Genomic DNA, 15000 nt, shown 5'->3' on the forward strand with positions numbered 1-15000 from the left:
TGACGCGTTCGGGAATCTGTCTGTTCATGTTTGTCCGTTATTATCAGTTTGAATCATTCATAGAAATTTACTCATGGTGAAACAGAGATCTTACTATTTTGTAGTATTTAGAGATCTTCTTGGTTTCAGTTGAGAATGAATAAATTATGAATTATTTTATGATGTGTTATTTCCAGGGCTCATCTTTTCTTCGTAATCTCAGGCTTGTTCTGTTCCACCAGTTTTATTTAATCCGTCTGGATTCAACATTTCAAACATGTTTCGTCTGTTCTGAAATAGTTTTTCCAGCTGCATTCTTTCCGAACAGTGGCACTAGAGACTTTTCAATAACCTTTTGATTTGAAGAATAAATCTTTTGATTAAAACAAAAAAATTCGAGTGTTGTTGTTTCCCTTCTACTTTTTCATCGGTAAATCATTTTTCACTTTGTACTTATGTCTAAAAGGAAGTACATATCCCCATCCTAAAGTTTCTTTTAGAGAGTTCCCTGTTATTGCTTTTTTTACTAGTATTTAAAAAAGAGGTCAGGTATTCGTGTGGGCTCCATTTTTCATTCCAGCCGAAGCTATTTGTTTGAAAAAAATAAACAAGCTTTAAAATATAACCTTGGAAAATAAAAAACTATCCATGACAGCATCAGTGAAATTAAATACGTTATCTCCAAAATTGCTGTATAGTGTCGGTTATTATTGTTATTGATCGAAATCACTTAAAGAGGAGATTATTTAAGAATCATACTCTTGATGAAAGTGTCTGTGTGCTCATCAACCAAAGCCCTTGTGTCTCATCAAAGTTCTATTTCTCACCTGGGCAATGCGATAGGATGTTCCCTTCCTTCCTTCTGTGCGTTTTCCGGTCGCGTAAGGGTTTGTCGATTCCTCGCGTGAGTTTTATATTTCAGCAACGTGCTCTGTTTTGTCCTAGATGGGAATCGAAACTCAGTTCTCAATTTTTTTTTCGATAACAAGCTTCCTTTTGTTAAAATGCACTTGCGCGTTTGCTGTCTATCTGTATATTGTATCTCTCTCTCTCTCTCTCTCTCTCTCTCTCTCTCTCTCTCTCTCTCTCTCTCTCTCTCTCTCTCTGTCTTTTTCTCTTAGTGAGTTCTCATCAACAATGAACTCGGATATAAATGTCATATCATATACAAATACGTGGAGAATCTAAATGTTTTAATAGTATTTCACTGTTTATACTTGATAATACAGTAACTAAACATAGATAGCTTAGTGATTTGATAAATCAGTTCTTTTTGCAATAAATGATAAATCTTTAGGATGACTGAGAGTACTTCCCAAACGTAATAACAAAAATCAAACTATTTAACTATCTCATTATAGAAATATGAAATTATATAACGCTGAAAGTGAACGCGTAATGAAAGTCACAAAGACATATTTATTTTCTTCTTCATATTTATTTTCATGATATAATAATTTCGTAATCATATATCACATTCTCTTTATGAGAAGGAGGTCTTTGAAAACAAAGACAGTTACAGATGCACAGATGGAAGTTTTATACGATTTTACTTTTCCTCTTGATGGCGAGGAGTTCAAGACGTTTTTGTAATATGCATATTATTATGAGCTGTTATAGCCAGTTCTTTTTATCAGATAGCTTTGAAATGTCAAACAGCATACAGCTACCATTTTGGCATTTATCAAAGTCGACTGAAAGTTTGATTTTGGACAAGGTAACGCAAATGAAGGAAAAATTTAGATTACAATCAGGTACTAAATTTCTGACCCAGTTTTTCTCATTTCTTTCTTATTTTCTAATTCATTCTTTAGATGTTACAGCAAGGTTCCAAAGTCAACCTTTTATGGCGCATAGTAAATTATTTCTTCTAGAAAACCTTTACTTTATTCCTCAGTAAAGCAACTCTTGCAACGAGTTTCTTTGATAAAATGTTACAAAATGAAAAACAGCCCAGTGTTGCATTCATAATGGAATTTGCCAGTCGTGTGTGTGTACATATATATATATATATATATATATATATATATATATATATATATATATATATATATATATATATATATTTATATATATGTATGTATATGTGGGTGTGTGTGAAATTCCGCTGTTGAGTGATATAGCAATTGTCCGTGAATCACTTTCGGCCAACCACCCACCAGCCTACCCAAAATATGGTACTAGATTGCGCTGGGCTCAAGTGAGGGGTCTTGAGGCTATCAGCCTCACCCTTTAAGGACTTTCTGAGAATTAGGAATACTATATCTTTCTGGTGCAATCCCTCGCAAAGGAAAAAAAAGAAAAACGGTACACCGTGTAAAAGAAAGAAAGTATGTAACCCATTTTCTTGTAGGATTTCTATAACTTGATTTACTTCACCAGGCGAAATTTGCATATCTCTCTCAGAGAGAAAATAGATTCGCGTCATTTCCAGCGCATTCATATTTCACTGCGCGGCATTACCAAAAAATATTAGAGGAGTGCCAGGAATAAGAGTTCTTTTATTCAAATGAACATTTACGCACGCTTTGCGTAAGTGTTTTATGATGGCGCGTCTCTCTAATTTTTTTTCCCCTTATTTTTTGTCAGTCCAGTTTTGTCTAACCATTTACCAGGATGATTCATATTTCGGACGGTTTTATTTCTGTTTATTTTATCCCTCTGTCATAACTCTTTCGTACGAAAGCTGGCATGAATTGAATTATCTGTTGTTTTGACAACAATAGACCCTTTTCTGTATTGGAGGCAAAGAAACCAAATCGCAAAAGGCGTCAAATGCTTTGTGCGTCTTTGTTTTCACAGCATCATAGGATTAAACGATATGCAATTCAGTCCTTCGTCTGGAAGGATATTTTTATCGAAACACTAGACATCCTTGTTTTGATGTTTCCTTGCCTGAGCTCAAAATCTCAGCGATGGTAATAATGTCTATGAGGTTTGTCGTTAAACATGTAAGTATAGAGTTATCGGAGCAAAGTTAGAACATTTTTTAACAAAGCATGTTGTTCGCGTATTACAGGCAAGTTCATTAGGGCACACCTATTTATTTTTTCATTGGAAAAAGTAATGTTTTTGGTATAATGTCCTTCTGAATGTTCCCGTTTTGTTATAAATCATCTTCCTTGCTTTTCATGAGGTATTTGATAATTTAGTGTATTTCATTTGCGATTTTTTATTAAAGTACCAAATTCCCCACAAAACATTCATCTGGGCGTGTGTGTGTGTGTGTGCGTTTTTTTTTAATATTAATCAAAGGTCATGATTTTATAAAACCAGTCATATTCTCTTAATTATACGTTCGTTCACAACATCCTAGAACGAGTATTTCCAGTATGACAGCGTGAAGTTGATGGAAATAAATGCGAATATAATAATTGTAGATTTTTACAACAGCTCTCAAGAGACCATTCGTCTTAAAGACCTTTGACTTGCATATTTTAGTTGAATTTCCAGCCAGAGGAATCCTCGTGGAAGCTCAAATTTGCATGACAATGGCACGACATTTTTTGGGGGAATAATTTTTTTCGCCATTTTATTCTTTCTCTTTTCAAGGCAATAATGGTCTTTTTTGAACCGCAGACATTTCGGCTTGAAAAGTATGTCCATGTATTTTTGCAAGTAGGCAGTTTTGTGATATTTATTGGTTAGGAAGTCGACTAACGATTGAAATATAACAAAACTTTTAGAAATACATTTCAGAAGAATTTTGTGCAATGGAATTTTTTCATAAATATCTTGATATTAGTGATTATAGAGCTTTATCAAAATGACATTATTTTCTTTTTGTGTCGCATACACACGCACACACAAACACGCATATATATATATATATATATATATATATATATATATATATATATATATATATATATATTTATTTATGTACATACATATATATACACACACCATATACTGTATGTATATATATATATATATATATATATATATATATATATATATATATATATATATATATATATATATACTTAAACGATATAAGTGATTATATGTATCCTTAACACAACTGCCTGGAGAGATTTAGTTCCTTTATCAAGTTTTACGATCTGTAAACCTATCAACATTTCACGAAGAGCTACTGACAAGCAAGCCTTAGAAATCAAAATTGAAATAACACTGGAAAACAGCAACTCTAAAATAACAATGGAAATAACACTTTAAAACAGCAACTCTTCATATGACCTGCAATTCTTAGTGGGAGGAATAATTTCCCTTTCTCATCTGGCTCAAGTTTAATCAAATTGGACGCGGGTGGAGAGAGAAGTGAGACAAAACTTGAAATGGAAAGTCGCATTAATTGAGGGATTCGCTGAAGAAAAATTTGGCAGCGCGAGGAAAATACTCTCTTCCAACTTTTAGCTTTCTGTAAAAGAAAACTGTTGTGCCGGCTTTGTCTGTCCGTCCGCACTTTTTTCTGCCCGCACTTTTTCTGTCCGCCCTCAGATCTTAAAAACTACTGAGGCTAGAGGGCTCCAAATTGGTATGTTGATCATCCGTCCTCCAATCATCAAACATACCAAACTGCAGCCCTCTAGCCTCAGTAATTTTTATTCTATTTAAGGTTAAAGTTAGCCGTGATCGTGCGTCTGGCACCGCTTTAGGTGCCAACAACACAGGCCACCACCGGGCTGTTGCTGAAAGACAATGGGCCGCGGCTGAGATTTTCATGGGCCGTGGCTAAGAGTTTCATACAGCATTATACTCTGTACAGAAAACTCGATTGCGCCGAAGTTTTCGGCGCATTTTTTTTATCTTGTTTCTTTAGTTTCAGGTTTTCTTTTTTTATTTCATTACTTTTTCTTTCATATCCTTCATTGTAAAGGATCATTTATATACATGCGCGTGATTGGTTATTAATATTTTTTTTAATGACAAGACGCTCTTAATGAGCATCAGTATACAATTCAATGTCAGTGAACAAATTCTCAAGGAAATACTATTAAGTGAGTTACTGCAAACCTGGTTTTTAAGAGCTACCAATCGAGTAAAGAGTCTCTCTCTCTCTCTCTCTCTCTCTCTCTCTCTCTCTCTCTCTCTCTCTCTGCATATCATCCCATGGCTTGTATCTTTCAGCTTTGAAAAACATTTTACAATACAAACAAGAAAGAAAAAACCCCAATCCGTCAGAAGATCCAGTGTGCGAGACTTCTTTTGTTCTTTTGAGAATCTCCCTCTTATTAGCATCGTAAAGCCTTTGTCAGGTGTTGGCCGTCTCAATGGAGTTACTTCTTAATTTCCTCTCTCCTTCTCGAGATCTTTTTCTAAGGAGAAATCCTTTTCAGCGGTATTAAAATATTTCTCTCCATTTTCATCTCGTTGTATGCATAGAGTATTGAAGAGAATTTTACTTACTATTCCGTATTCCAAATTAAGCGCACACGAACATGTACGCTGCCACACACACACACACACACACACAATACAAACGCACACTCACACATAAGAGTGGTTTCCAGGCTAACCCCAACACCAACCTAGTTTCCTTCCTGAAATCTGAAATTGTTAACAGACAGTATGCCGGTTCTAAAAACCTTTTATTTAAGTACTCGGGAGTAGGGTGGGTGCCCGGGGGGCGGGGGCGGGGGGCGCAATGGTGGTGAGGGTGTCCGTGGGCATATTTGGCTGCCTGACTGTTTTGGGGGAAACGCGTGGTGTGTTCATTAGGTTCTTGAAGAGCAAACAAAAGCATGAATCCGATATACGTCCATCGACTTTCAAAGTATCGACTGTTAGGTACAAGCCAAATGACGAGAAGGAAACGCTGGTAGCCACTACCTCGGTCGTAACTGGTATAAAACATTTCAGCCTAGTCGAATGTGAAGTAGGTAACGAGAGAGAGAGAGAGAATTATAGTAATTATTATGAGATACTGAAGTAAATGTGGCAATCACTCTTTGTACTGATTTTTCAATTTTACTTATTAGTCTTCATTCTCCTATTGTTTCACGACTTAAAAATGCCTCTCATTATGCTATAAGACAGTTTTCACAATTTTCCCTTTTCCTCTCCAGATGGAGGCTTCGATTTCCCATGACTGCCCTGAGGCGAATGGAAACTGAAGACTCTCTGCGCAAGGTAAGGTGCAGTCATGAGCTCTGCAAGTAGCCATGGTTTCTGAATAGAGATGGCCACCACCTCAGTAGACTTATCTTTAGTTATTGAGCCAGTGGGGTGCTCATTGCAATGCCGAAACGTTGGTTATTTTTCTTTAAAAACTAAATTCATATTCAGTTAGGTCTCATAACGCATGTACCTGTCACACACAATCATATTTTAAGGCTTTTTGAAATAAAGCTATGATTACTTATTTATCAACTTTTAACACAATATAACTTGTAATACTAATCCTTTAACAATGATGTTTAAATTATTAATATTATTGTTATTATTTTTTTCTATATCATTCCTCCTATTCAGCTGAGTGGTATTTATAGTGTGGGGTTCCGGGTTGCATCCTGCCTCTTTAGGAGTCTATCACTTTTCTCACTATGTGCGCTGTTTCTAATAGCACGCTGTTTTCCATTCCATGAGTCCTGGAGCTACTTCGGCATCTAGTTTTTCCAGGTTCCTTTTCACGGATCTTTGGATCGTGCCTAGTGTTCCTATGATTATGGGCACAATTTCCACTGACATATCCCATCTCCTTATTGCTATTTGCAGGTCTTGGTGCTTATCAATTTTTTCTCTTTCTTTCTCATCTACTCTGGTGTCCCATGGTACTGCGACATCAATGAGTGATACTTCCTGCTTGATTCTGTCAATCACCGTCAAGTCTGGTTGATTGGCACGTATCACCCCATCTGTTCTGATACCATAGTCCCAGAGGATCTTTGCCTGTCGTTTTCTATCACTCCCTCAGGTTGGTGTTCGTACCACTTATTACTGCAAGCTAGCTGGTGTTTCTTGCATAGGCTCCAGTGGAGGGCTTTTGCTACGGAATCATGTCTCTTTGTGTACTGGTTCTGTGCAAGCGCCGGACATTGGCTTGCTATGTGGTTTATGGACTCGTCTTTCATATTGCAATTCCTGCATATGGGTGAGATGTTATTTCCATCTGTTGTTCTTTGGACATAGCTGGTTCTTAGGGACTGATCTTGTTCCGCTGTTAGCATTCCTTCTGTTTCCTTCTTGAGTTCTCCCCTCTGTTGCCATTACCATGTTTCATTGCTGGCCAGTTCTTTAGTCTGTCTCATATTATTATTATTATTATTATTATTATTATTATTATTATTATTATTATTATTATTATTATTATTATTGAGAATTTAAGAATTAAAATGCATAAATTTTCGTAACATTTTACCCATCAGAAAACGCTATGCAATGAAAATTATTGAGAGTTAATAAATTAATAATTTTACCTTAAAAAGAACGTTAACAACGCAATGAAGATTAATGATAATTAAGAAATCATAAATGTATTATGGTGAATTTTACTTCATCGTGTAAACCCTAATGTTCGTCCGCTGATCTCGCCCGCATTCTCGAATTGAAATTTATTAGACGAATATTTTCTGGGCTATTCTGTATCTCAGCAAACCTGCTCTGTACACAGCAAATTTAGGTATTCCGGCGAGTGAATGGTTATTTTAATTCTGTCGAGGTTGAAATGGATCAAAGAGAGAGAGAGAGAGAGAGAGAGAGAGAGAGAGAGAGAGAGAGAGAGAGAGAGAGAGAGAGAGAGATACACTCAATCAATGATACTGGTGTGTTGGGATAATTTGGGCTCTGAGGATGAATGTATTGTTGCAGCTTTCATATACAGTAAGCTTTAGTATATTAGGGTGCAGTAGTAAACTTAAGTCATACTGTTTTTTCCGTTACGATTTAAATGAATAATTCTAATTTTGTTAAGATAAAGAGAAATTTCCTTTTAATTTATTATGGTCTATCTCTTTCATTGAAAGATTTAGGTTTTTATTGGAATCGTGTTACTTTTACTTGAATGATCTTTTACTGAATGAAACAAAATTTGGTTTCCATTTGTTGTTTCTCTATGGTAGACTTCAGAATGAGAAAGGACGACATAAAACAGCACATACGATCAGGTCTGATTGCGCTTATATAAGGATGACTAGAGACTAAAATCATCATATTCTTATAGGTTCTAATATGAATTAAGAGACAGAATACAGTTCAATAAAATTACAAACATAGTGAGCAATCTGTGAAAGGTTGAGCAACGGATTCAGAATGCTTGGATATATGTGTTGGAATACAAGAATGAATTTTTGGTTAATCGTTTCTTCTCTTTGATATAAAATAATTTTATAAAATGCGAATTAATCAAATTAAAAGATAACAAAAGCATAATGTTCAGATGACTCTATTTACACAAAATAGCTGGAATAATTAGGTTCTAGGAATGGAAAAATGCTGAGGTACACTTCTGACCTTAATTTTCTGAAAGCACGATTATAGGTTCAAAATACTCAGAGAAGATATGTATAACAGAGAGAGAGAGAGAGAGAGAGAGAGAGAGAGAGAGAGAGAGAGAGAGAGAGAGAGAGAGAGAGAGAGCAAAAATAGTATTAAGCATTAAATTTCTGTCTTAGCATGTACCTTTGATATTAAAAATTTCCCTTACTGTAATTCACATTCCATAAAAGACTTCCATTTCGTTGAATAGTTAAAGAATATGAGGAACCATATTCCTGTCCCAAGAACAGAGATCGAAACGATTTACGACATAAGTTTGAGAGATCAAATTTAAAAAAAAAAAAAAACTATTTTGAAAACACAGCTTCAAATTACAAAACTTTTCTAATGGAGTAGTTTCGCAATTTCCTCTTTCCTTTCGTTATTCTTATTTTCTTTTCATTTCTGCTCCACGGCTCCTCTTATATAAACTGCGATAAACGAGGGGAAACGTTATACCAGAATATACGCAGGAAAGTTTAGATTGCGTTCTCGATTGTTTGAAATTGTGCTTAAAAGTAGTTTTTACGACAGAATTCAGCAAGATTAAATATATCACAGTTCAAATGCGTGTGATGATGTTATTTTAAATAGGAAGAAGAGGCTGCCAAACTTATGTTTATTCCATGTACATACATAATAGTAAATATGGTAAGTGTTTCCTTCACTTTATTCTCGTTAAAAGCAATGATAATAAAATAAAATTAAGGTTAATTTAGTTAACTTTACTTGATTCTTTTTCCGACACGTTTCCATTAAATAAAGCTTGCAAGTCATTTTCTTATAAGTTAGGGCTCAGTTTGAGTACCTCTCCTTCTTTATAGGCATTTTGTAACTCATTCCTTCTACCATCACATAAAACAACTGTGAAGATCCATCATCCTCGCTTGGAAAACGGAAGCCTGAATAGATCACCACGCTAGACTCCACTATAAAAAAAAAAAAAATACAGTTCAAAAATGAAACCGAAAATTTCCACATTCATTGAAAATCCATTACGCTGATCGCGAAAAAGGGGTAAAATCTACGTTGAAATTTGAATAGGCGATGTTTAATTTCATTGCCTAAAGATTCATCAGATATGAGGATTACTCGAATAAAAATAGCTTTCGTTTTAAATATCCCATCCGGGAAGTGAATGGTTATCGCCGCGTGATTTTCATAAATTCCGTTAAAATCTGTAGCAAAATATTTGGCGATGATTGGTGCATTTGGTTACCTCTATTTGATACGCAGGGTAAGAAAAATTGTTATTGAACGAATGTGAAAGGTTCGCTTTGGAAAGCAACAAACCAGTAATGTTATTTTGATGCGACTCTCTGATTACGTTATGGAGTTTTGTAATTTACTAAGGTACAAAGAAACCACAGCAAAATTGATCTCTTTAATTAATACTTCAGAATAAAGTCTTGAAAAAAAGGGTGACAGAAACATAGAATTTAAGTTACATAGAAACAAAGAATTTTTCTTACTGAGTTACATATATTCTTATACTTATAACACAATGTATGTATGTATGTATTTATATATATTGCATATATATATATATACAAATACACATATTCATATATACTATATATTTATATATAATGTATGTATGTGTGTAAATATATATATATATATATATATATATATATATATATATATATATATATATATATATATATATATATATATATATATAATATATATGTATATATATGTATGTATGTATATATATATATGTATGTATGTATATGTATGTATATATATATATATATATATATATATATATATATATATATATATATATATATATAATACGTAAAGTATAAAACATTTGGTAAATGAGTGGAGACACTGTATAAGTATTTATCACTGTAATCTAGGACTCCTGACAAAAAAAAATAAGGAAGAAAAGAGATAGTGTCACTTTCAGAGCGGAAGACATTCAGATTTTCAGTCGAATGAAAGCGAATGATGACACGCGTGTCTGTAGCAATGCAATACTCATCAGGATAAGTGTGTGCCATCAGCAGCAAGTAATCATCAGAGCGAGAAATAAATATATTTTCTCTGAGCGCCAGAGAATAATAATGATGGCCATGACGCTTCTCACAGGTTTCTTTTTTTCTTTCCTGACTAGAGATATAATGGATTTAGTGTCTCTTTCCGTGGAAATTGTTAATGACAACTATTCATCTTTCGCCATAAATAATGATTCCTTGTACCGTGCCTTAATGATAGGATGCTCTTTCTTTGTATTAAACATTCAGTATTTTGACTATATATATATATATATATATATATATATATATATATATATATATATATATATATATATATATATATATATATATATATATATTAAAGAGGGAGACCTGGGTATAGTTTCTGTTCCATGATTGTGTGTTGATGATTTCTATATATACATATATATATATATATATATATATATATATATATATATATTATATTATCTGTATAGTATAGTATATGTATGTATATCTATATGTATATGTATCTTCCATCTTTGTACCTATCTATCTGTCTATATATATATATATATCTATATATATATATATATATATATATATATATATATATGTATATATATATATATATATATATGTATGTATATATAGATATATCTACTATCTATCTATCTACCTGTCTATCTATCTATCTATCTATCTATCTATCTATCTATCTTTCTGTCTATCTATATATATATGTATATATATATATATATATATATATATATATATATATATATATATATATATATATATATATATTAGAAATAATCAACACACAATCACGTGTGGAGAGAAATAAATCTCTGGCTCACATCTTGTATGGCCCAGTGGGCAGCGCCCTTGCCTGTCAATTGAAAGACCTGGGTTCTGATCCTGATGAAATTTATGAGTCATATAATATATATATATATATATATATATATATATATATATATATATATATATATATATATATATATATATATATATATATATATATATATATATATATATATAGTTTCTACTGGTCACATTTTCTTCTGATATACATGTATATTTGTAATAGCCACAATGACCTTCTCCACTTCTCGAATTCTTCACATTTTCTTGGAAACACTTGTCTCTAAGAAAACCGTAGACCCAAATGAGGGAACTTTTACGGCCATGGTAAGATTCGAACCCGCACACCCTGTATGTCAAAGTCAGATTGCCCTTTAAAACTCATGCCACGATTTAACAGGAGGAGGAAGTGAGAGAGATGTCATTAAAGCTACTTTATACGAGTTAAATGACTTATGCTTATTAACCTGTACTTCTATTCTCTGTCATCTGTCACTTTGTTTAATCCGCTTTTAATAATGGATCTAAATCTTAACTTTAAGTATCCAGTGAAAGTACGTTCATTTATTCAATTTCCTTTTGATAAGCATATATTTATGCAGATTATGCAGATTACATCCATTACCCAGTGACTTGTGTTATTTAAATACCGATTCTTATGACACTAGGGATCGCTAATTCCAGCCGAGGTGATTTCATTACACTCAATTACGGTAATAGAACGACTGTGAAGGCATTAACGCAAGAAGGAAAGTGATAAGTTCATATATACCCCATTTCTCATTATATCTGAAGGAAATTTCATGAGCATAATTTTTGGGCTTAATCCGAAACTTTTTCGATTACGATTATTAATGCGTAGCAAAAAAATGAAAAAGAAAAAGAGATATAAATTTCGCAGACTGCAATTCGGAACAAAGATACGGCGAATGCAAGTAATACTGAACTTGGGAATGTATCTCATGTCAAGGAATAATGTATGTTGAAAATTAAGTAATTATTCATGTATGGCATGAATTTCTAATACCGATAGTGATCACACTGAACTTGAGTCATATCCCAACATTTCATATCTTTCAAACATATTCTGTTAAATGAAACATTGCTTATACATATATTTATACTTTTATGAGTAATATTGCTGGTAGGCTTCGGATAACGAACCCTTCGCTTAACAGTTATAAAGCTATAGCAATATGCTACTGTTTTTGGATGTACTATTATTATTTTTGCTAGCAGGAAGGCAGCACAGTAGTTCCAGCACTTCGCCACCAGTTGGCGCGACGAGCACCTGAATTTACTAATCGCTGGAAGTGAACTATTTCTCTCTAATGGAATCTATGTTTAAATCCATTAAAGTTACCACAATCAAATCCGATACGAACGTTTGAGGTAACTCACAGAATCTAAGGTAATGATTAAATACAAACATCTATACGATATATGACCGTGTCGGCTTGCACGGATCCATTAAAGACCTGTTCATTTTACATTTCTTTCAAAAGAAAGCCAGAAATCTCTTCGCGTAAAATACAAATCGTCTCCACCATCTGCAGGGCCAATAAACACCATCTGTCTGGACAGATCGTCAGGCCGCAATGATCAGTCTAATGCTTTTTATCGGTAGGAGGAAAACTCCAGTTCCTCCAGATGCGCAAGACCATTCCCACTTTTGTTTTTACTTTTCGTCAGGTCACTAAATTGCATCCAAATGCCTGTAACTTAATAGCAGGAATATTTTAAAGTTTTTTTTTTTTTCATAATAGTGTCGGCCAGCTGCCAGATTCTCGCGCTTTCTTTTTATTGTTTTTCTGTCTTATTATTGAACCCATTGGTTTAAAATTTTACTGTAATCGCGCCTATCTTTATTTTTATTCCGTCCTTAAGGAAAGTAATATGCCTGGGCTCTCAAACAGGTCTGATGGGGAATACGAAACCAGGATCGTGTAGACTAGGTTGCTATCTGATTTGTATTCTCTTAATAGTGGATTCTATTCGTATACCGTTCCGAAATTTACTGAATTTTGACAAAATCAATATATATTCATTTTCATTGAATGTATAGAGATATATATATATATATATATATATATATATATATATATATATATATATATATATATATATATATATATAATATATATGTACTATATATATATGTATATATATAATATATATGTATATATATATATATATATATATATATATATATATATATATATATATATATATATATATACATACATATACATACTGATTACTATCCCTAAATATATACTGATTGCCATATTATTATGGGAACATGTACCGTACATATGATGATATTAAAAATGGTATACCAGTAATATATCTCAACTGATTAATATGCATTTAGAAAAATTATGCTCCTTTCCTGCATATTTCATTCAACGAAATGAATGCGGACATACATGAATAGACTACTTGATATTTCCTGCCATAACATGATGCCCTTCCAGCGTACAGGAAATATGACCAATAATACCTAATATATATGCCAGTGATATGTATTATACCAGCTGCGTCATCCAATCCTTTTGTAGTATCCAGATATATGATTATTAAACCCTTGATTCTATAAGAGGATATAATATCACCTGAGGAAATCTTTGAATTCGCACAATATCTCATCAAGTGAAGCTCCAGTGATTTCTTTGCGGACAGGTGAATCACATTCAGAGCTCTAATGAAATATCCTCTACGTTCGTGTGCACACGTGTCCTTCGGGAAAAGGGGAGAGAGAGAGAGAGAGAGAGAGAGAGAGAGAGAGAGAGAGAGAGAGAGAGAGAGAGAGAGAACAGCAACTAATGTAATGCTCGGATTTCAACGTCCGTTTTGCTAGCGTCTAATTTTTTTTCCACGCAAATATGGCGTTAAAAGCAAAATCAGAACTATGGTACATTTTGCTTTTACATATTTTCCTAAACGACTTTCATTTTAGGTTGTGTAAAAATATTAGTAAATATTACAAAGGTTTAAAAGCACTTATCAGATCTGGGTAGGTACAGAACAAAGTCCTTGAAAATAACCTGACATTCACAATTGGCACTCAGTAAAATCTCTGTAATATGACCATGACATAAAGATATCATATAAACTCTTATAAATAATAAATTGTCTATCTCTAAATTTCTGCATATTCATTTGTGCATAAAGATTTTAATGACAAAATAAATGAATGTTAGTTATGTTGGCTTAGTTTATGAAAAATAAGTGTAAAAATTCGCATATTAATAGCATTGTAATTTGCGTTTTGCAGTCCTATATCCACGTGTATTGTATTGATGAATCATAAGTCTTCTAGGGATTTAAGCAATTTTTTCATGACTTCACTTAAGACCCGTTCTTTGTCCATAGACCTACTTTCGCGATCGAATCGCCAGTTCATTTGCTTTTTTCGTTCTTTCTTTTTTAGTTCAATATACTTCAGGAAGCAGATCCAAGAATCTAAGAAAGTCGATACAAGAGAAAACTAGTTTATGTAGTTTTTCTGTAAAAACGTGCATCATAGATCAGTCAACTGTATGATATGATAAATGATAATTTTTACTATGTTGCAGGCAACGATTTATCGGTTTTTTAGTTTTCTGCTAAAGAAAACTATTGCGCCTGCTTTGTTCGTCCGCACTTTTTCCGGTCCGCACTTTTTCTGTCCGCAATCAGATCTTAACAACTACTGAGGCTAGAGGGCTGTAAATTGGTGTGTTGATCATCCACCCCCCAATCATCA

At 33.3% G+C, this 15000-nt stretch overlaps 1 long non-coding RNA gene across 1 annotated transcript in view; it reads left to right on the forward strand.

The window, feature by feature from the left end:
- Positions 1–15000, forward strand: part of LOC136840845 (uncharacterized) — a 432006-nt gene that overhangs the window by 164709 nt on the left and 252297 nt on the right. The window contains exon 2 of the long non-coding RNA XR_010853751.1: positions 6009–6072. This is a non-coding gene — a long non-coding RNA (uncharacterized lncRNA). The remainder of the gene's footprint in view (positions 1–6008; positions 6073–15000) is intronic.

The sequence above is a fragment of the Macrobrachium rosenbergii genome, chromosome 8 (genome assembly GCF_040412425.1).
Source record: "Macrobrachium rosenbergii isolate ZJJX-2024 chromosome 8, ASM4041242v1, whole genome shotgun sequence".
Taxonomy (NCBI): domain Eukaryota; kingdom Metazoa; phylum Arthropoda; class Malacostraca; order Decapoda; family Palaemonidae; genus Macrobrachium; species Macrobrachium rosenbergii.